Source organism: Meles meles, chromosome 5, assembly GCF_922984935.1.
Source record: "Meles meles chromosome 5, mMelMel3.1 paternal haplotype, whole genome shotgun sequence".
Lineage (NCBI taxonomy): Eukaryota > Metazoa > Chordata > Mammalia > Carnivora > Mustelidae > Meles > Meles meles.
In genome coordinates, this window is record NC_060070.1 from 142948395 (window position 1) to 142971561 (window position 23167).

General features: G+C 44.8%; 1 protein-coding gene across 9 annotated transcripts in view; it reads right to left on the bottom strand.

Moving 5' to 3' along the window:
• Window positions 1-23167, bottom strand: part of ATXN1 (ataxin 1) — a 394638-nt gene that overhangs the window by 360123 nt on the left and 11348 nt on the right. Inside the window, exon 3 of one of the 9 annotated variants that reach the window (XR_006818292.1) lies at window positions 12182-12475. The exons of the other annotated variants lie outside the window; for them this stretch is intronic. The gene's annotated coding sequence lies outside the window, so the exon portion shown is untranslated. Of the gene's footprint in view, window positions 1-12181; window positions 12476-23167 lie in introns of those variants that run through there. 9 annotated transcript variants of the gene reach the window in all.

Consider the following 23167-nt stretch of genomic DNA (forward strand, 5'->3'; position numbering starts at 1 on the left):
TAAATGATGGATAAATATCTGGAAAATAAAGGCAGCTGATATTTCTCTACCCTCTCGACCTCCTGTCCTCCAACTCCTTCCTCCCCACAACAGCCACATACATTTTTTCCTTCTGGTCATAACACGGAATTTGATCACTGGATTAAGATGACTATACCAGAAAGAAACTTCTTACACTCTGTGAACCATAAAAAAGTTGAAGGAGATGGGGGAGGGCCCCCACGAATATTTAAAAAGATTTTATTCAACTGCTGCTCACATGGAACCCTTTTTTAAAGAAAAGGTTTCAATATATAGCTTAGTGTTGTTGCTAAACTGAATCAGAAAACATGTAAGTTTGCAGAACTCAACGTTGAGAAAAATGCCAATTATCATTCTGAAATGCAAATTCCTAAGACCTCCTGAACCTGATTATGTATGACACAGAATAATTTCTTAACAGGGTCCTATTTCAGGTGGATCTCCCAAGAGTTCAAGCCATATGGAGCCTAATTAGACAGTGAACATGCTCCCTCCTTGGTCTGAACAAGTATAACAAATATTTCAAAAGCTAGTTCTTCCAGGAAGTAGTAACAGTTTGAAAAAAAGTAGCAGTTTATTCCCCCCAATTTTTTCAATTACTAAGCCACTGCTCTGATGTTATAATAAGTACAAAGATGGTTACAAACACAAGTGTCCAGATCCTGCTCCCTCTCTCTCTCACCCCACCCCTCCTTTCCTAGGAAGTTAAGATCGGGAAGTTCAAAATCTTTCACAATTGTTTAAAATATTCAGACATCTGTAACACTGTAAAGTAAACAGACACTTTAAATATGATTTAAAAAAACCAGCAAGCAATCTTGGCTCTGGATATAGATATTAGGGAAAAGAATTAAATGAAATGTAGAAATCATTCCAAAGTGAGAAGGATGCTGAAAATTCTGACTACCATACACATCAATTCTCCTAACATACCAAAAAATAATGTGCTCAGTATATTGGGTACACGGACGAGGCACCTAACATGAGTAAGAAAATAAGTCTAAATTATGAACTTTTAAAAAGAAATATCATTTTAAGTCTCTTAAGTACTTATTGGAAAAGTTCCATGGGATCAGTGAATTCTGTAATGAGTACAATGTCACAGTTTATATAATTGTATATTACTTGTGTTATCATATACGAAATCTACTATAATGCAAGCAAACAACAACTTCTAAAGTGATTTCCTAGGTACCCTTCTCCTTTCTTATGTACTCTTCACATTTATTAGTCTGTGATATTCTCTGCTCTACTTTTGTCTCATAGACAAATTACTGCATTAAACTCAGGCGTGGACACAGATTCAGACCATAAAAGGATCAAAATGAACAAAAATTATCTGCCGGATGAAAGCCTCATACAGACCATTTCCTCCATGCACCAAGCAGAGGCGCTATGGGGTACAAAAACAAGTCGGCCCTAACAGAGCAGCTGGAGAAAGGACATCCGTTCATTGATTCGACACTGTTCACCGTTTACTACCCTACAACGATGAAAGCGGAAATCGAGAGATCTAGACCCTGATTTTACCTGAGCGGGCTCGGAGGATCGGGGACCAAACGCCTTGGGCACGAGGAGCGTATGGGAAAGTAGAAAGTATATCCCCTCCGCCCCTGGTCCTTGTTCTTTCTGCCTCACCACCCTGCATGTTCAGAGGCGCCAAGAGCCTCCAGTCACATGGGAAGCAAGACGTCTGAGTGTCACGATAAAACGGAGGGCGGTGGGGGGGGCTCCTGGCAGACACCGTGGCGGAGCAGAATGCCGCCAGGGGAAGGCGGAGGGCTTGGGCAATCAGACGAGCAAGCCCAGTGTTCAGAAATAAACCTACGTCCAGGCACGGTCCGAGACCCGGGGCAGACACCAGCATTTACCCACACTCCCTACGACCCCCGGTCTGCCTCCCACCAGCCCTACTTTTTGCCACCTCCCGTATGCCTTAAACGCTACACAAGCAAATCAGAAAACGCCAAAGGGGAACAATAACGTGGTATCAGTATGTAAAGCGCGGACAGAGTCTACCAGGTACCAAGGGCAAACACTGCATATACAAATTCATGTAATCCCCACCCAGATTACGATCCCCACTTTCCAGATGAAACAAACAAACAAAAACTGGAAGGACGCGTCCCAGGAGATGGCAACATTGTGGCAAACTCATCTCCAACTGACCACACGGCCTAAACTCCCACCCAACGGTTTGGGAGAGCAGCCTCAGAAATAGCCTGGCACCCCAACCTCCACCACCCAGCTCCTTTCCTCCCAGTACAATTCGGTCCCAATTGCTAACGGCTCTGAAGGCTGCCGTCCCATCTTCAGGGCCACTTCCAAAAGTCTGCAAGAGCAGGTCCAAATGGATGGCTCCTCGGGCCCCTCCACTGCCCAAACATGGCGGACATGCAAGACGCCCAGAGACAAGCCCTTCCACCGAGTGCCGGCTGCCATCCGGCAGCTCAGAATGGACTTTAAAAACATCGTCCCTTGCTGTACAAAGTATCTGGTCACAGGGTTTGTTATCAGTAGAACCGGGATTAAAAGTTGTGACCTCTGTCTCTTCCCTCTCTCTCACCCTTCTTCTTCCAAGGTGTATATTTTTATTTTTTTTGCGAGGCAGCCAGAGGAAAACATCAAAAGAAGCCTTCCTGGGGGGTTAGCAGTAAATGAGTAACGGCTGGACAGAGAGAGCAAAGAGAAAGTGAGTCACCGGGACTGTGTTCAATCTGTAAGCTTTTGCTCTGGCTTTCTCTGAACTGTTTTCCCCTCTATGCTGGGAGCTGTGGGCCCTGTCTTTACTCACCCCAAAACACCATCTCAGACTCCGGAATCAGCCTCTTAGAAATGCTGAAAGCTCGTAATCTTTCCTTCAAATTGTAGGCACTTTAACTCCTAGGACCTAAGTCCTTCTTACAACAATGTCAGTTAAAACGAAGCAGTCAGTACAATGGCTTGGCCAGGGAGATGTGGTTTGGCGCCGTTGCGCAATCTCGCTCCCTCATGCCGGGAAGGTCTGTGAGTGGAGGGCACCTGGGCTACCGCTTTGCTTTGCTGACATCCCACAGCCTCATGTGACCCTGTGGCACTCTGGGGCCCACCAACCAAAAAGCACCTCCTTTCTTTTTCTTTTTTTTAAGATTTTATTTATTTATTTGACAGATCACAAGCACGTCCAGAGGCAGGGGGAAGCAGGCTCCCCGCCAAGCAGAGAGCCTGTTGTGGGGCTTGATCCCAGGACCCTGAAATCGTGACCTGAGCTGAAGGCAGGGGCCTAACCCACTGAGCCACCCAGGTGCCCCAAGCACCTCCTTTCAATTACTGATCACAATGGTTACATTTTATTTTCTTCTATGGATTCTGGCCCTCCCAAGTGAGCCCAGGCACACCAAGAAAGGGAAACAGGCCCTTTGAATACAAATCACACGGGATCCTTAAGGACCAAGTGCTTAGCTGTGTGTTTGGCACATACAGGGACTCCATCAATGTTGATTATTTTTTTCCCTTCTTCCCCAACAGAGGAACAAACACTTAGATTAACTCAGGGGTAGTAAGTAACAGACTCAAAAGAAACGAGCTTTTTAAAATGAAGAGTACCTTAGAATTTCCTTGATAAAATAAAATTAAATGCCTGGGTAATTAAAGGAAATCTATTACTGCTTGATCACAATGTGAATTACAGCCTGGTAAATAAAAATCCCCTTTCCAGGTAGAAGCTACAGAAAAAGACGTATGAACACAAAGCCTTCTGGAGTTAAAGGGTAAAATAATGTGTATACATATTTTTTTAGTCGACAAATACAGTCAGAGTATTATAAGAAGCCCCCAACCTTCCTTAGGAGCCATGTGCCCCAAGACTTTTTATTAAGAGCACCCTGTATGAGGCTTACATCCATGCCCACCACTCTTTTCTAATAAAAATCTCCTCCACGTTCCCCTTTTGTTGTGAACTTCTGTGACTGCCTCCCCACTGGCTATACACAACCGCACATATCTTTCAGAAGCCAACTGAAGCATAGAGAAGTTAAACATGATGCATTCAAGGTCAAATCTCAAGTCAGTGGAAAAGGCATAAATACAGCCTCTCTGCGGCTGAGCGTTCTGGATGCTGGGCCATCCTGCAACGGTGAAATTTTGACTTCTGATTGCTGTTTTCAAAAATCCCCTTGAGTCTTGAAAAGCAACTCATGCTAACAAGATAGAAGGAGGACGCTTTTACAAATTTCATTAACATTGCACAATTTCACATTCCTGGACCTATCACACCCGCCAATTCATTCTTTACATATGCATTTAAAACTCCCTTGAAAACACGGTACAAATGGACTCAGAGACATATGAATGGGAGAGGGTTTGGGAGCCTAAAACATACCCGATCCCCCACCCCCATTAAGTGCAGTTGAATCTCAATGCATTCCAAGCATTTTGTGCAAGAAGAAACGTTCTACATTTAAGAGCTGCACCATACACCCCACGAGACCCCATTCTGAGATAAGACCCGCAGAGGCGCAGCTCTTGGGAAGGATGAACAGAGGACTTGGGAGTGCAGGAGGCATTCAGGGAGAAGGCATCACAAGGACTAAGCTGTGCTGAGAAATGAGGGCGCCCGAGCTGTCATAAGAAAAACATTCACAAGCATGTGCAGATTAAACAGATAGCAAGAGAGGCTCTTTTCTTTTTTTATAAAAAGGGAGGTCGTTCCTCTTGCTTTTAGGATCTTAAAAAGTAAACCTGAACATCAGGGGCTGGGAGCCTTGGCCCCTGGTGGAAGGCAGCCTTGAGCACGATTCCACGCCTTAAATCCAGGACATAACTACTCTCAGGGAGCTATTTTATTTTGCTTCTGCTACCACATTCGAAGACTCCTTGATAGAACACATAAGCTTTTTTTTTTTTCTTGGTATCTCTCTATCATGAAAAGCTCATTTGCCATTTAATTTTTATCTAATCATGCTGGTTGGTTTTTGCCTGTCTCTCCCATCTACCCCCACCCCACCTACACTGGCATTCTCTGTGGTCAAAGAATCTGTTTCAGTATTAGTGTTCGATATAACAAATGTCAAGTAAACACTCTACACATTTCCTGTTCTATTTAAAGCATCTTAAGCAATTATTTGCTCTAAAGTATTAAACTGTAAATTTTCTTAGCTGGTGCCAGTTCCTACAGTTAAGAGCTGTCACAGAACAGTACTTAGAACACTCAAACGCGGCTTTCAGAGCAGCTACACTCCTAGGTTCCATTTGCCAAGATTTTTCTTAGTTTCTGTATTTTGAAGGGGTGTTTTTGAGACAATGTGCAAAACTGCAATGAGGTGTCATTTGTGGGTCTTTTATATTAATAAGAATGTACACATCGTGCAACACGGATTTGTCTCTAAGCAAAACGATAAGAGACAGATTCGACAGCGGACACATACTCACACTTCAACCTCATTACTGTGGCTGCTTATATTACAAGCTAAAAGCATGACCACTGAAAGTATCACTACACGGGACAAAGCTCCAAATCACACAGTTGGCTTACAAAAGGATCCCCTAACACTAGTTTTATAATGGATGCATACCATATTTATAATATGTGTACATACAGCCCTAGAAAAATATTAACATAATACACACATATATACGTCTCTATGTGCAAATAATGACATCCAGATAGTTGCACGTGCCTTTACAGGCATTTTTATGTTTACCGAGATGAGTTCTTTTTCAGTCTTCTTAAATCCATGACATATTTTTGTGATTACCCAAGAGTAACTTAAAAGTAACATAATTCTAAAATCCTTAATAGCTAAGGCTACATGAAGTCGCTACCTCCTCCTACAGAATTGTACGATCCTTGGGAAAATGTTCATGCAACAGAGGACAATTTACAAACAAAAAAGAAAACGACAACAACAACAACAAAAAGACCTCCTCGCTCTTTTTTTTTTTTTTTTAACGTAGTTAATTACTAGACTTTATTTTCCAACTGATGAAAGCAATGTATTATTCCCACCAGGCCAGAACCCATCCTGATGTTTAGGTCCTGTTCCAGATATTACTAGTTGCCAAAAGACTGCACTAAAGCCTGAAGGGACAACAGGGTTGTATTATCTTAACGTGTTCCATTCGATAGTTCTCGATTGTGTTATGAAGGGCCGTCACACTGCTTACTGCAAATGTCTTGCTATTATAAGAATAATACCCTCAAGGAACCACATGTCTACAGAGCTAATATTTGTGACTTATAACCCAAGGAGCATTGTCGAGATCTGCCGGCACAGTCTTAGGACATCATCCCCTCGGGTGGGGTGGGGGTGTGTTTGTCAGAGCCCCTCCGCAGCACACCTTGCTTGGCAGGGGATGTGTCATTTTCCTGCATCAAAGAAATGATCATGTCAAGGGCTCCTGGGTGTCTCAGTCAGTTAAGCCTCTGCCTTCAGCTCAGGTCATGATCCCAGGGTCCTGGGATCAAGCCCCACGTCAGGTTCCTTGCTCAGCGGGGAGTCTGCTTCTCCCTCTCCCTCTGCTGCTCCCCTTGCTTGTGCGCTCTTTCTCTCTCTGTCAAATAAATAAATAAAACCTTGAAAAAAAAGAAGAACATAAAGAGGGAAGAAGTAAGAGACATGACAGAGCAGGGAAGAGACAAGAAAAATGAAGGAATGCGAAACAATCACCGGGCTGGTTCGCATTTGTGTGCACTTTTGTTAGAAATACTTCAAAACACCATTTTTCTTGGGTGAAAATTTTCTGAGGTGGGAAGAAAGGGGCCCATAGGGAGCTCATCAAATTCATGCTAATTTTTAAACATGGGTGGAGAGTTACTTGAGCCTTACTGAATCCTTCTCAAATTTTAATAGTTTACCTTGGTTTCGTGACTCTGCTTTCATACACGCTCGATATTTATAAAAACAATTTTGCAAGTCCTGCAATGACCCGGGTGGTAAGCAGTCAAGAAAAATTAAGTTAAGAGCACAGGGTCTGAAGTTAAAATGGTATGAGCTGAATCCCAGTCCTGCTACTTACTAGTTCTATGACCTTGGGCAAGCTACTAACCCAGTTACCTTATCTGTAAACCGGAGATCATAGCCACCCATCTAAGTTTACTGCGAGGATTAAGTGATTAGCGCAGTGATTGACACATCCTAAAGCCTCAATACGCCAGTGAGCCATTATCATTCTTAAAAGAATCTTTCTTGGGGCGCCTGGGTGGCTCAGTGGGTTAAAGCCTCTGCCTTTGGCTCAGGTCATGATCCCAGGGTCCTGGGATCGAGCCCCACATCGGGCTCTCTGCTCCGCAGGGAGCCTGCTTCCTCCTCTCTCTGCCTACTTGTGATCTCTGTCTGTCAAATAAATAATAAAATCTTTAAAAAAAAAAGAAAAAAATCTCAAGACTTTAAAAAAAAAAGAATCTTTCTTACATGATGACCTTCATCGTGTGTGTGCACTGTTTTATGTGTTTTTGATCATGAATCTGGTAAATAAATATCTGTTTGCTGAATGGTTTCCTGAATAAGTCATTTATTTATTTCTCAATAATTCATTGATAGCCACAATTCATTGATAGCCACAATCAAATGCAGGGTTTTTGTTTTGTTGTTTTTTTTTTTAATTTTTATTTTTTGCTTTTTTTTGTTTTTGTTTTTGTTTGTTTTTTTTGTTGTTTTTTTTTAACTCGGATTCCATACACCTGTCTAGACGATGCCCAGATGAAGGAGAGAAAGGGATTTAGCCATCCCACTAGGGAAGTGTGAGCAACTTAACTATGCAGGTACCGTTTTGGAGGAGTCTAATGAATGATGTTAACTGAATCATAGAAGAGAAGACCAATCCAGCGTCAACTTCAAACTTCAAAAACATCAACCATTCACCTTTATGTGTATCTGGAGTCCACAACATAAGTTAAGCCCTAATATCTCAGATCGACGAAGAATAACAATGAGCAAGATTCATTTATAATCTCTTTAAAAGCTGCCCCTCCTAGGTAATACTGAAAAGGAAATTAAAGATTAATTTGTTTTGAAGCCACAAGCCACAACTTAACCAACTTTATCATTCCCTCCTGAGATAGTGCCTGGCACATAGTAGGTTTACAAGAAATGAACAAAACTAAGTTGAATCTAAAATGAGGAAGCCATGGGCGCCTGGGTGTCTCAGTGGGTTGGGCCTCTGCCTTCGGCTCAGGTCATGAACCCAGGGTCTTGGGATCAAGCCCCACATTGGGCTCTCTGCTCGGCGGGGAGCCTGCTTCCTCCTCTTTCTCTGTCTGCCTCTCTGCCTACTTGTAATCTCTGACTGTCAAATAAATAAGATCTTTTATAAATAAATAAATAAAACGAGGAAGCCGATCAAAAAGATGCATTTGGTCCCTGCTACATCGTGAATGAGAAACTGTCTAAATGATCAAACAATCGCCAGCTCTGGTCGAACTTTACGGCTAAACTCAAGAATTTGCTGATACTGTACTAATGAAGTTCACCGATGACATTCCTCCTTCCTTAATTTTAATTAATGTGAGCATGGTCAAAACACAGCTGTCAATTCCACCATCAAAATATTAAGAATATGCCACGGCTCTAAGTTTCTGGAAGCATGACGAAATGGGTGACTCAGAGAAATACATATGTTTTGGAGCCAAAATGATGAAATTAAGATATTTCCTTTTTTTTAACTTTTAGTAGTTTCTAATTTCCCATTGGTGTGTTTATTACACATTAGTTGTTATTTAATACAATGGCTCTCCTGGGAGGGGGGAAAAATCAACATAAAAATAAGAGTTTTCCAGGGGCGCCTGGGTAGCTCAGTGGGTTAAAGCCTCTGCCTTTCGCTCAGGTCATGATCCCAGAGTCCTGGGATCGAGCCCCGCATCGGGCTCTCTGCTTGGCGGGGAGCCTGCTTCCTCCTCTCTCTCTGCCTGCCTCTCTCCCTACTTGTGATCTCTGTCTGTCAAATAAATAAATAAAATCTTTAAAAAAAAAATAAGAGTTTTCCAGGAATAGAAGTAGAAATAGAAAGAGTCGCAATAGAAAAATACCAGAGGGAAATAGTTTTTATATTATACAGCAATTAAAACATGCTAAACAAAAAAAAAATATCTATTTTTAAAGGCATATCATAGCTGGAAACTGGCCAAAACTCAACATGTTTGATGAGATACAGATCAGCGGCAAGAACAAAGGAAAACCCAAGTTGAAGGATTAAATTTCTCTCAAAATCAGTCACTCAAATATCCGCACCCAAGTCATAAAGTGTTTTGGAGTTTGATGTATACTCCGGGCATCGATCCCCGTCCAGAGAGAGAAAGCCTTCATCTGCCACATGCCAAACTGAAACAGATTCACATACAGCACCGTACATGTCTAAGAACAGCTTGTAAAAGTCATCAGCAAAGTTGCCTTGTGAGTAGAGAAATCAAAAGACAGGAATCAAAAGGCATAAAGATTTCAAAGTCAAGATGCAATGCTCTCTAATTTTTTGAGTCACAGGCTAAGAGAAAAATTTTAAAAAGGACCCCAAGACCATTTCCCCTTTGCAGAAACCAGCAAATAATAATAATAATAATAAATTTTAAAAATGCAGGCACAAAACACCTGGCTCTGCTTTCCTGCTTCTCGCCAGGGACATACATCCATATTTACGGGTCTATGTATGTGAGCGAACAATCAAACAGAACTTCGGAGCAGTGAATTACACGCAGTCCTACACATACACTCTCACACACAAGAGAGCAAAGCTGATGCTATTTAAACATCATGAAATATTTCCCTAACTGTGCACAGATGGAAGTACAGACTTTTCTGCCAACTGCCTGGTTCAGAAACTTTGCTCTATTTTTAATTATTTGGTTCAGAGGACCCGTTTGTGATTAACTTCTGTGTTGGATGGCAAAGCCAGTCAAGTTCCTGACCCACAGCAAAGAACACTGAGAGAAGCTTAATTATTTTTAAAACAGCTAGTGTAATATTGTAAACCGTGTGTAGGGACAACTCATTTGTCAGAGACCTGTTCGTGGGTGCTGCAGCTTGAAAAAGAAAAATCTGGGAGGCACTGAGGAAGTGACACCGAAATGAAGTTCCCGATGACAAAGAAATTTTCATCGTAGCGAAATAACAATGGAGTAAGAAACCGAGAGGAAGAAATTAATAGTACTGCAAGGACTAATCTTATTAGCACTGGAAGTTTCAGTTCTGCCTACGAGGACAGTGAATGGAATGCCAAAGCTTTAAACACAGGAAATGAACTCAGATGCAGGGAGGAGGTGGTCAGGAAACATCAACCATAGAATTCAGAATCACACACGAGAAGTGCTGAGCAGGATCAAATCCCACAAGAGAAGGAGAAAGAGAAGCAGTGGTCTAGCAGGAAGACAGAAAAGAGAGCTGAGGTAAGAATGAGCAGGTGGGAACAGTTTTATAGTTTTCAGAACTGTGCATTAAAAAAAAAAAAAAAAGCTGTTTCCAAATAGAAAATAGACCCAAAGAGCAAATCAGTACAAACACAGAAAGGAAACAAAATATAAGGCTTCCCGTTAAGAACCTTGAAGGGAGAACAGGGTTCAGACATAACAAACTTGCATTCCTAAAGAAGACTTCTTTTGACCAATATCCCTGTTATTGCAAGATGTTCTGTATTTAAGCCTTTAATGTACTTGGGAAAACACCAGATTCTACGGAACCACAGGCCACAGAGAGCCAAAATATTTCATGAGTTAATACTTATTGCTAAAAATTACATTCATAATGAGTCCAGGATCAATGCCAGAATGGTCTGGGAATTGAAAACAAAACAAAACAAAACAAAAAATGAGCACCTAATTTCTGTTTGAGAAGGTATGAAATGGGGAATTTAAAAAAGAACATCCTTAGCAGGGGGTGGGGGCCCTAATTCAGCTTCTTAAACCACTAACACTGGCCACTAGCTTTCAGCTGGGTTGGATAACACAGGACAACTCAGGACACATCCGTAGCTGTGAACAATCAGGAAATGCCAATAATTGGAAACAATTCAGGGAGTGTCGCAAAGAGAAGAAAAAAAGGTGATCTGTTCTAGAAAGCCCCAAATAAAATTACTCCTATTAATATATACTCATAGTCTTCTTCTACTATGCAAAGTATACATATGGGTATGTGTGTTGGAAAGAGACTAGAATTTTTTTTAAAAAAACCTGTTTTGTTTTGTTTTGTTTTTCAAAAAAGCACATCTATAAATGGTTTCATAATATCCACCTGGTATTATTATAGGCCAAGGCTTAGAAACGTTTTATCTCACTTAGAAATATTTCTATTTGCTGTAACAGCAGCCACTGTGCTGAGATAGGATCTGACCTGTGTCTTTGTCCATAAAACAATCCTATAAAATATGTAAACATGAACTCAATTTTCTTTAAGTCGAGAAAAGCAAAAATACGGTTGTCAGAACAAGAACAGCTTTCTGTGGGATATTCTAGTTAAATGAAAGCTATTCAACTTGAATCAATTGCTGTATCCATTCTCCAATACACAGCAGATTTATATTTCAGAAGGTTTTTGACAGAGAACAAAATGTTACTGAACTATCTCTTCCATTCCTTTTGTCCTACAGAACATTCCATGGGCTGAACTCCCAACAAGGGGCACACACTTGTCAGCCTCTGTGTGCACTCCTTCTATTCTAGTTGGCCTTTGTTGCAAATTTTTGGTTTTGACCCTTTCCTGGCAAAACACGAATACACACCTCTGGGGTTTAAATTGTGTTACAATTAAAAAAATTTTTTTTTAAAGCTTATGTTTTATTCTGTTCCATCATGAAGGGTCTCTGACTCGTTAAAATGGGCCCTGCTATTTAAATCCACGCTAGAAACTTTTTTATGCTTCTGTAAACACCGAGAAATCAAGGGAGAAAATTCTTCCCGCCCAACAATCCACACATTTCTACACAAAACCGATCACCGTGTCTTTAAACACGAGACAGACCGACGAGAGCCGGCGTGAGCATGTCCACGTGAGATAAATCTACCCTCCATTGCCTTGACTCCGGGTCATCCCAGGACTGGGCCTGTGGGGAAGCGCCAAGATGGAAAGAATGGACGGGTGCCCATTTTCAAGCCTATCTGTGTAAAGGCACACCGGGAGCTCAAGAGGGAGTTGCTGCTCTTTCTGTAAGTGACAAAAGGTGTGTGGCTGCGAATGGATTCAAGGAGGAACATTCAACATCACGCTCGCCATTTAATGACTAAGCCTGAGCCAGCTCAAGAAAAAAAAAAAGAATCCATCAGAAACAGATTTTCAGACAATGGAAGACCTAAAACACTGGTTCTCAGGGATGATGTCCAAAGGAGGTCTCTGAAGCTGGGTGTCATCCTTTAGGGTGGCCCAGAATAAAATGGTGACTCATTATGCCTCCCGGCGAGCTCATATCTACTTTGAACGGCAAAGACACCAAGTCCCGTGGACTTCCAACGAAGATCTTGGGGCAAGAAGAGATGTCCACCAGCACTCTCTGTGACCTGTTAGAGAGAAACATTCTTAGCTACTCCGTCACCAAGCAAAGCTCCCCCGCTAGGCTATAGCACCTTGGCTCCTGGGAAAAAGCCTTGAAGAGACTGGGGGGTAGGGGGGAAGGCCTAAAAGAGAGATGCCCCTGATCGCGTTTGCAGGATGGCTCATGAGGATTCCGCACGTAAAATCTAGCTGCAGTCGAATCTCCACGTGAATCAGATCCCAGGTATCTCTGAAGCCAAGTGCCTGGGCATCAGCCACCCAATTACTTCTGCAAAGAAAGAAAAGGCTCCCATCGTAGTGATTCTAGAAGCTCCCGGCATCAAGAGACAGATGACGATTTTTACTCAATGATTGACCTCTAGATGTCACAGGACAGTAGATACGCATCATGAAAAGGAGCTCAGTGTCCCGTGCTGCCTCTGGCCAGCCCAGGAGGTAGCCATCAGATTTGTAGGTGGCTGCATGAGTTTCCTCTACCCTCTCCGTGGCGTCCAGCAGAAAGACAGTGGGCACCACAGCATGGAAAAGATGTGAGCGTGATGCCTGCCCATCCCGTCTCCGAGGGGATGGCATCTGATTTCAAAATTCCCTATAGGAGATGAGTTTGGTGTCCTGATGTTCCTGGCTCGGCTGACACTGATGCGTTAAAGGAAACACAGCTCTAGAAAGCTCCACGTTAAAGGTACAGTGGCTGCAAAACGGAAAGCACCATCCATCAAGCGTAGGCTGCAGCACTACGCGCACGTCTCATGAAATTGATGATGAAATGATTCCAGGTAACCAGGAGTTGTATATATATATATATATATTTATATTCAAGGGGCTGTCCTCTTGCACCTTCCCAGCTCCATCTCAAAATGGCTCTGTCGGGCCATGTCGGTGAAGCAGAGTTATGACTTTTCAGTCTATAAGTTCAGAGACCCAACTGCATAATTTCTGGGGTGATGGCGAAGAGGGCTGAGCTCCAAGTCAGAAAGCCGGGCTCATGGCACCGACCACATGGGCTCTGGCCATGGGAACCCAGCCTGTCGGTCAACCTCTTCTGCTCTGCTTCCTCCCCAGGAAAGTGAGGAGCATCCTCTCCACGCAGAGAGTCACTGTGACTCTCCAGGGAAACAATTTGTCTGAAGCACCCCGAAGTCCCTGATAGCCATTAGCAGCTGCGGCACACCCATGACACACCAGCCACCTCACGCGGTCTAAAGGACCATGCTTTCTAAGGCTGCCTGTACTACATCGGAGGCTCGGGCCACGAAAGATCCCTGACAGAAATGGGCAGTGTTGACCAATCTACAAGAGAAGCAAGAAAACACAGGACTTTTCTTCCCAGCAAAGTCTTGGAAAACCTGCACATTTTAAACGGAAAAGCTTAAAAATTTTTTTTTCTTTTTTTAAGGAAATGGTTTCCTGAGATTTCAGGGCAAAGAGTAAAAAGTGCACCACTTAGACACAGAAACCCTGAGATTACTCAGGTCACCGAATGTTCTCTGCACAGCAGAATAACCAACAGCTAGTGTTTGTTCCTTTCCATAGATTAATAACCGTCTCTGCAGGACCTGAAGAGGAAATGAACTGTACGGTTCTGTTTGCAGAAGCTTCCTCTACTACTGACTGGGAAGACCCACGTCCTAAAGTCGCACTGGGAAAAGCCTCCTTCATTTTAACATTGCTTCTTCCTCCCGTTGGCCTAGTCTCATTTCTAGGCTGACAGAAATGGATCCAAAGCTTGCAGGGGGGGGGGGGGGGGGGGAGAAATGTCTCCCTCCCCTTTTATTGATTTACACAGATTTTTTAAATAGTGCTTCATTTGAAGAACACCAAAATGGGGGTGGGAGGGATACAACCTGTTCCTTCCGAAGAGTAGAGAGAGATACAAAGGGAGACAGAGACTTCATTAGAACAGGAAAGCTAATATAAAACAGCAAAATTGGGGCGTAGATGCTCTCACCGCATTTCCTTCAACCTCAAACGAAAGCCAGGTTTTACGGAAGGAGATTTCTGAACAAATAACCAGGTCATCTTTTCTCCTGTCAATAAAATAATAAACTTGTCTTATGGGCCTATGACCTCTTATAAAAGAAAAACAAAACTGTTCCTCTTACGAAAAGTGTCAGATCATGGTACCAGAAGCAGCAAAGGTAAACAATCTTTTCTCAGTTCCTTACAGAAAGGCTGTCTCGGGACGCCTGGGTGGCTCCCTCGGTTACGGTCTGCCTTTGGCTCAGTCCTAGGATCGAGTCCCGCATTGGGCTCCCTGCTCAGTGGGGAGCCTTCTTCTCCCCCTGCCGGCCTCCCCCACTGCTTGTGCTCTCTTTTGGACAAATAAATAAACAAAATCTTTAAAGAAAAAAAAAAGAAAAAGAAAGAAAGAAAAGAACAAGAAAGGCTGTCTCTCCCTTCCACTCCCCCCTCCCAAAACCCGCAGCTCGAGGTCACACCTCACAATGGACTGGATTGCCGGGACCAAGGAAGACCCAGAGGTAAAATGAAAACGCCTGGGTGATTCAGTGGGTTAAGCCTCTGCCTTCCTCCCAGGTCATGATCTCAGGGTTCTAGGATCAAGCCCCGCATCGGCCTCTCTGCTCCGCAGGGAGCCTGCTCCCCACTCCCGTCCCCACCTGCCTCTCTGCCACTTGTGATCTTTCTCTGTCAAATAAATAAATAAAATCTTAAGGAAGGAAGGAAGGAAGGAAAGAAAGAAAGAACGAACGAAAGAAAATGGAGCTGTGGAAAGAGAAAAGCACCCACTTGGAAGGAACTTGCCAGAACAGAGCAAGAAAAACAGGGCTCTGGGCACTCCCTTTTGGGGGTGAGGCATCCCATGGTGTGGGGGAGGGCAGGCTTCAGCTTCTACACCTTTCCCCATATCCCTCAGAATCTCTCTCAGAAGCGTATCATTCCTCACACCAATGGCCACAAATGAACACCCTGGACCCAGAAAAGGTAACCTCACAGCCACCAGCCGGCAACTTCTGGATGAACTCGGATGCAAGACAGAGGAGGCGGTGGCCACCCAGAAGGGGCCCAGAAATATCACGGGACTGCCCGCCCTCCCCCCACAGTGGGTTACACAGAGGATGGCTCAGGGTTCCCCAGTCCCTGAGGGGCTTTATCTCCATGTGACCAACCTCGCTTAGGACTCCACAACTACTCTCTTCCAGGCAAAATAATCTCCTGAGATGATTATCTCTCCGGGAACTTCCACCTGCGTTGGAGACTGGGGTCACAAGGGCACGTGAGGCCAGAGGACAGGTGTTACCGAGGTGACTCTCAAGTTCATTCACTCCTTCAACACGATGGCTGTGTTCCTAAGAACGCTTATGTACTCAAAACGCAACAGGATGTTTTTCAAGACGAAGAAAAACCGTTTGAGGCATTAAAAAACAAAGCAATTTTTTCCTGCACTGAATTTCTCTAATAATAGTGTTCTGTGTGGTGATAAGTCTGGTATGATGAAGTTTAAATATCACTGGGCAAATCCAGCATCCACGAGGCCCCATGCTAGTTCCAGACCACAGTGACACGTGTCATGGTCTACCTTAACAGATGGAATCACATCCAGTGTGTATCTGAAAAACTCACATCACAGGGGAAACGTCTGTATCGTCCACTGGGGGCCTGCTAGATGCCAAATGCCACGAATGGGGGGCAGGGGAGTGGCGGGGAAAGGGGTCCTCGCTGTCACTGAGCTGCGAAAAAGGATTACAAAGTGTTACGAAAGGGGGAGAACAGGGTGCTGGGAGCCCAGCCTGGCAGCATATAACCCTGGCGAAAAGACTCAGTTGAGATTTTAAGAATAAGGTGAAGTTAGCCAGAAAGATAGCAGCGAGCAGGTAGACGTCAAGAAAGGGAGGAGGGAAGGGAAGCAGCAAACCTCAGAGCTGGGACGCCAGGGGCTTCTCAGGAGGAAATGCAGTGTGACTGAAGTTACCCAAATAAGAGGCAGCAGATAAGGGGTCAGAGAGATAAGCAAGGTCCCCCAAGCCTGCCGAGCCAGGTTACACACGGTGGGCTTCATCCTGAGGCCCATGAAAAACCAGGGAAGGAGTGAAAGAAAAGAGATACAAACAGATCTCTAATCGAAGAAACATGCATTTCGGAGAGGAAAACCGGTTGGACCAGCACAAGGGGACATCTGGGGAGGGAATGCAGGGAATATATATCACATCCCAGACCTCCCCGCCCTGCTGAGCCAGGAGCCCAAGTTCAGTCCTTGACACCAGCCTTCCCCAAACCTCAGTACCTAGACAACGGCTCACAAGCACCTGCCCAAAGAGCCCTCTCCAGAGAAGAGGGGAAACAGGAAAGACGCAGGGTAGCAGTGAGCATCTCTAGTCCGATGTGGATGAAATTCAGACCCCAACCCAGGATCGTTGATAACAGGTCAATTTAACCAGGTCTGAAACTCCAGACTGATCGCTCAGGTCCCCGGGAAGGAGGCTGCCGGACAGCCAGCACAGTTCCCATGGCGGGGCCCAACGAGAGCAATACGGGTCAGCCACCGAGGCTGGAGAACCCCAAAGGTAGGGAGAGGAGACCCTAGGAAACTGGCCCAGGTTGGGGGAAGGGCAGAGAGTCAGGAACAGGTGGGAGGAGAAGCGGAAGGGGCCCCTTGGCAGTAAGTGAGCACCGGGTTTCCACAGGGAACGGTTCCCAAGCAAAGTTGTGGGTAGAGGCGCATGAGAACTACGCCCGGCAAAGCTGCTGGCCGGCGCAGACTGCGAACTCCCTTCCAGGTTGGCCCTGGGTACAATCACAGAGGAGACCACAGACAGCCTATAAACACCTGAACTTCCACACGCCAAAAAGTAAAACAATCGAAGGGGAAAAAAAAAACCAGACCCAGGAAAATGGCTGCAGCCAATGGGATTTTAAAAAGACTGAGATCTAGGGCACCTGGGTGGCTCAGACATTAAGTGTCTGCCTTTGGCTCAGGTCATGATCCCAGGGTCCTGGGATCAAGACCCTCATCAGGCTCCCTGCCCAGCGGGAAGCCTGCTTCTCTCACTCCCCCTGCTTGTGTTCCCTTTCTCGCTGTGTCTCTCTCCGTCAAATAAATAAAATCTTTAAAAAAAAAATTAAAAATAAATTAAAAGACCGAGGTCTGGAACACAGGAAGTGTTCATATACTGGGATTAGGAAGTATCAAGACTTCCATTTAATTGTGTAAAAGAAAATTAGCAAATTAACAATTAAACATACATGTTTATTTGTTAATTAAATTAAATTAATTGTTAAAAAATTAGCAAATAAACATATATGGAAATATCTCTGAGAGGGATCAAAGAAATGCAAAGTTTAAAACCAAGAGGGCTAGGGGTGCCTGGGTGGCTCAGTTGGTTAAGCATCTGTCTTGGGTTCAGGTCACGATCCCGGGGTCCTGGGATCGAGTCCCACACTGGGCTCTTGCTTCTCCCGCTCCCTCTGTCTCTCGCCCGGCTTGTGCTCTCTCTGTCCCTCTCTCTCTCTCAGAAGAAGAAATAAAATCTTAAAATAAAACCAAAAAGTCTATTAAAGTATGCAAAAAAGAATAAGTCGCACAATTAATCAGGTTGGAGAAACACATTCACATATTGTTAGTAGCAATGGAAATAAGCACAGGCCTTTCAGAAAGCAATTCAGAGTCACTCCCCAACCACAGCAGTTTATGTAAGCCTTCTGTGTGACTATTTGCCTTATAACAGCAAATAAGTAGGGTGGCACAGTCAGTTAAGCATCCAACTCTTGATTTTGGTTAGGGTCATGATCTCAGGGTCATGAGATCAAGCCCTGCATGGGGCTGTGTGCTCAGAGGACAGTCCAACCGAGATCCTCTTTCTTCCTCTCCCTCTACCCCTCCCCACCGCACGCACACACACACACACACTCTCTCTCTCTCATACACAGTAAAAAAAAAAAATCTTTTTAATAATAAAAATTTTAAGAAATAACGCTAAATAACTAGAAACCATGCAAATGTCCACATGTAACACAAAACTTAAATTAAAGTAAAACAACTTCATAAGACAGTGCATAATCCTTGCAAATGATGACTGCAAAATCCAGTTTACAAAAAGAGAATTTTTATGCTAAATGGGAAAAAAAGCAAAACTGAAAAAACTTATGTGTTACATCATCGAGGACCAGAAGACAGCACACAGAGGTGAACGTGACTTGCCGACTGGGATGGTGGGATAAAGGGGAACTTTTGCTTTGATTGGTTTTCTTTTATTGCTGTGATGTATAGGCCAGAGACGTTTACAATGTAGCATTATCAGTCACATTGTAGCGAACACCCTGTTCTGTGGGGCAGATCGACTGGTGGAGAACATCACTCCCAAATCAGCGGAGGGTGCACAGTCCTTCCCAAGTTGCAAAGGCCCATCTGGGATTCAAACCCTGACCACAAGGAGTCCTGAGGGACTCCTCCTACCCCAAGTACCTCCAAACACACAGCCCTTTCCTCTGCTTTCATTTTTCCCCCAGTTCTTAAGTTCTACGCCTTCTCCTTCTTTTTTTGATTATGCACTGAGATCATCCCACATGCACGACATGTGGAAAACGCTCGTTTGATCCTTCCAACAACCCTGTACGGCACATGCTGTCATCGTGCCCATTTTACAGATGCAGACATTGAGGATCACAGACTCAAGAAATGTGGTCTGGCTCACACACCTAAGGAGCCAGAGCCAGAACTCAAATCTCAACCTCCCTGCCTTCAAAGGCTCGCTGGCACCCACCCTAAGAAGGGCTTCTTCCCTTCCCCTCTGCCTGCGAGGCAAACAAAACAACACTCTGATTTGTCACCTGTCCTGTCTGTATTAGCTGCCTAAAGAGACCAAACGGTAATGGATCAAGAGACATCATAGGAACTACTTGAAAATTAACCAATAAGATAAGCTAATGCGTCACGCACGGACTGGAAAACTGAGGCAGAACAGGAAAGGAATCATCTCGCGACTCCACCCGGCATGTGCAGGTAAAATCAAATGACATCAAAAGGATTTCTACTTGCAAATTAAAAGCACAAGATGACCCTTGACATGACTGCAAGGAGAGCAGAGCTCCTGCACTCTCCTTGCAAAAATCAATTCCCCAATTAGCTGAGAGAATCCTTCCAGTCATAAGGCGGCCTCTCCAGAAACGGGCGGTGTTTGGGGCATGGTAGCAAGAATAGTAAAAAGGGACAGAAGAGGTCTTCAGGTATGAACCTAATATACATAAGGTGATAAATGATTGCAGGCACCGCTTCTGACATACTCTATAAATAATGACACAATAACAGCTAAAAATGTAAATTCTAATTAAATACAAAACCTAACAAAGTCAAACAACAGCAAATGATGTTTGACAGAGCAAAGGTCTTAGGGGAGCCAAGGGGAAGGATTGCAATAAAATCTGTTCATGGAACTGCACAGTGTTTGAGAAGCGGCTGGAGCCATTGGGTCCTCCTTCACCTCGTCGTTCACTATAGATGGGGAAACTGAGGCTCGGCAAGGGAAAATGAGCATCCGCAGCCCCCTCGCAGCAGGTCAGGAAACAGAAACTCGGTCCCCAAACGAGCTGTCCCTCTGCTGCCCGCCGCGGCACCCTCCCTCTGCCTCATCCTGGAAAGCTACTCCATTTGAAATCAGATTTTAAAAAGAGCATTAAGCATTCTATAAATATTAAATTCCTTTTTAATAATTTTCAAATGCACAGGGGCACATTTTAAAAAAGAGGCCTGGTTTTGATTTCTTTTGGAAAATTGCACCCTGCTCTGGGTTTAACCTCGTATTGAGTGAAATATGAACAGGCCATATATGTAATGGTTTCAGTGTTCCTCCCGTAAAGCCAAACAAGATTCGAAAAACATATCCCCCAGGCCTACAGGGGAGTTTCTGGAGCACACATTAAACTCCACGCTCTGCCGTACAAGCCCATCACTGTTAAGTAACTCATCAGAAAATAAAGAGGGAATTACCAAAGGGGAATTGCCAAGCAATTAGTTCTCTGAAGCAGACGACGCACGACTGCTGGAGGGAGGAGCTTCCCGGTTACTCATCTGTCAGAGCCAGAGCCTCCGAATCTGTACCTAAAAATGCATCACGTATGGTTACAGCTGGGATGGAGGCTGGGACTTCCAGGCTAGCGCACGGATAGTAAAACCCAAGTCCTCCCGTGTTCTCCGTGTCTGTAAAGCGGGAGACGGTGCCTCTCAAGGCCTTTTTTTTTTTTTTTTTTTTCAATCCTGTGATTTTCATTCAACCTAAGAAAGACAGACTAGTCTCCCCAAAGCAGCCTAAGAGAAAAGTGATCTTTATCCTTTCTCTATCCGTCTGACGTGAGTCGGTTAAAGATTCATCCACTGGTCCAGAGGAGGAGAGAAAATGAGAGACCCAGACGGGGGCGGGAGGGGACGGGAGACCCGGGCTTCCCAACAGCCACCCCAACCCAAGTGTGCCCCCGTTTCCCGGCACGCTTTGTTCTTGGGGCTGGCATCCGCTGCCAGCCCCACCACCTAGCAAACTGGAGCCGTGAGGAGGCTGTATCATCTGCCAAATCTTGCCAGCTGAGCAATGACCCAGGGAAGCTCTCGGGGAAGTCCAAAGTTCATCGTCTCCCTGGGACTCTTGACGTCCAATGGCGTTTGGAGCCCAACTGAAGCCAATCCTGGGGAAGACCGATAAGCATATTGCCACTGTCATCACGTTCTTTAATTAATAATTATTGAAAGAGCACAGGAATCTCGGGGCGGCATGAGGAAGACTGAGGGGAGGGAAGGTGACCCCTCAAGGACAGCCTGTGTGCAACTCCGAGCAGACGGCCAAGCACTCAGACGGAAGGCCCAGCACCCACGAGCCCCTCCCCGATCCGGACCTCCCCGAGGATGTTGCATGTCTACTGTGACACTTTAAACATGACTCCCAGACACACCCTGCCTTCTCCACTCAACTGTAAGCTTCTCACGGTCAGGGCTCTGGATTGGAGAAACGATGTCTGGCTCCAGGATGGGAGCCAAGCAGGACTTCCCCACCGAACCGTTGATCAACCTGGGGCAGGTTACTTTTCGTCTCTGTGCCTCAGTTTCCCTCATCTGCTGGGTGGGTACTGAGAGTGCCTACCTCCAAGGACTGCAGTAAGGATTAAATGAGTTAATACGCAGTGAGTATGAATGACTGACCGGCTCTATAAATCCTTCAGAGCCTAGCTAGCACAACGCCTCTCACCGGAAGATGCTCGGTAAATATGCGCAGACAGAATGATCTGCCCCCCAGAGGTGGTTTCTCCATCCTTCTGGCTCCTGTCCTCACCTTCTCGTCTTTTATGGAAAGTGGGGAAGTCACTGCCTCATTCTGAGCTAGTCTGGGGAATAAAAGCAAGCCATCTGAATAACCCGGGTCCAAAAAAGAAAAAAAAATCTTCAATAATCTGCAAATTTTCTCTACTGATATGAAAGCAGACTGCCCACCAAGAGACATGCAACCAGGTAATTTCCAGCCTTCCCCTTCACTTTGAGTAGTGTGTCTCAGCCTCTTTTCATCCTAGAGTCAAGGCTCACTAATAAAGTATAAACGAGAAGCCAAATTGCCCAGAAAGCCATGCCTCGCATGTGTGTGTTATGTGTATGTCACATTCAAAAGATTCCATGAAAAGCCTCCAGGAAAACCTCTAAAGTTATGAAACACACCGATATTCATGCGCTCTATCCAAGGACAGAAAACAAATTGCCCGAAATGAACAACTGCTCCAGAGTCAAGTGGATGGCACAAGGTGATTTACACCTATCACGGGAGATGAAGAAACCGACGGTGGAAAGATCAAAGGAAACACTGGAACCGTGGTTAATATGTACAGGGCCTCACCGAAAATCTTAATACAACCGTTTAGAGGAAAACAGAGGAATCATTTGTTGAAATGGAAAGAGATACCGCGCACACTGAATATCAAAAGCGGCATTCATTTTCATACACACACATATTAGATGTAGCTAAAATTAGCTCAGGTTTCTTTCTTTCTTTCTTTCTTTTAAGGTCTTAAAGGAAGAAAGGTTTCAACGTGATTTCATTGAGCTGCAGTTCGGCGCTGAGCTTCCAGGGAGAAGACCCGCTCCCCCGCCCAGTCACCCTTCAGCCTGGCACCAGCCTCCCCTGCCCCTCGGTCTCCCCAGACCAAGCACACAAAGGCTGCGCCGTGCCAATGTCCCAGCTCGTCTCCACGGCCCTCACCTTCCCTCCAGGTACTCCACGCCCACTGATGTCAGCCCTGAAATACAGTCATTCCCCGCCCCCCGTCTGGCAAACTTTGGGCAAACCCACAGCTCAACTGCAAAGACTCCTTTTAAGTCAGTGACTCCTCCAAATTTATCTCCAGAGCAGACCTCTCAGCAGCTCTATCTCCCACCCCATCTACAACTCCGGTGCCCACCGGCACCTGTGCTCCAGCCAAAATGGCCTCCTGGGTTACATCCCAGGCGCTCGCTTGTTGCGTCTCAGCCACTTACACGGTCTTCCCGGCTCCATCCATCTCTTCCCACAGAAATGCTAACCAGCCTTCGGAGCTGAACTCAGATGATCCCTCCTCCTCCAAGTCTTTCCTCACCATCCCACTCAGCGTCATTCCGAATTCCTTCAGTGTCAGAATTTACCCCAGTAAGGACAACGCGCCCCATTCTGCTTTGTATTAGTTCTTTCCGGGCATTTCTTCTTTCCCCTACCTGACCACGAAGAATGCAAGCT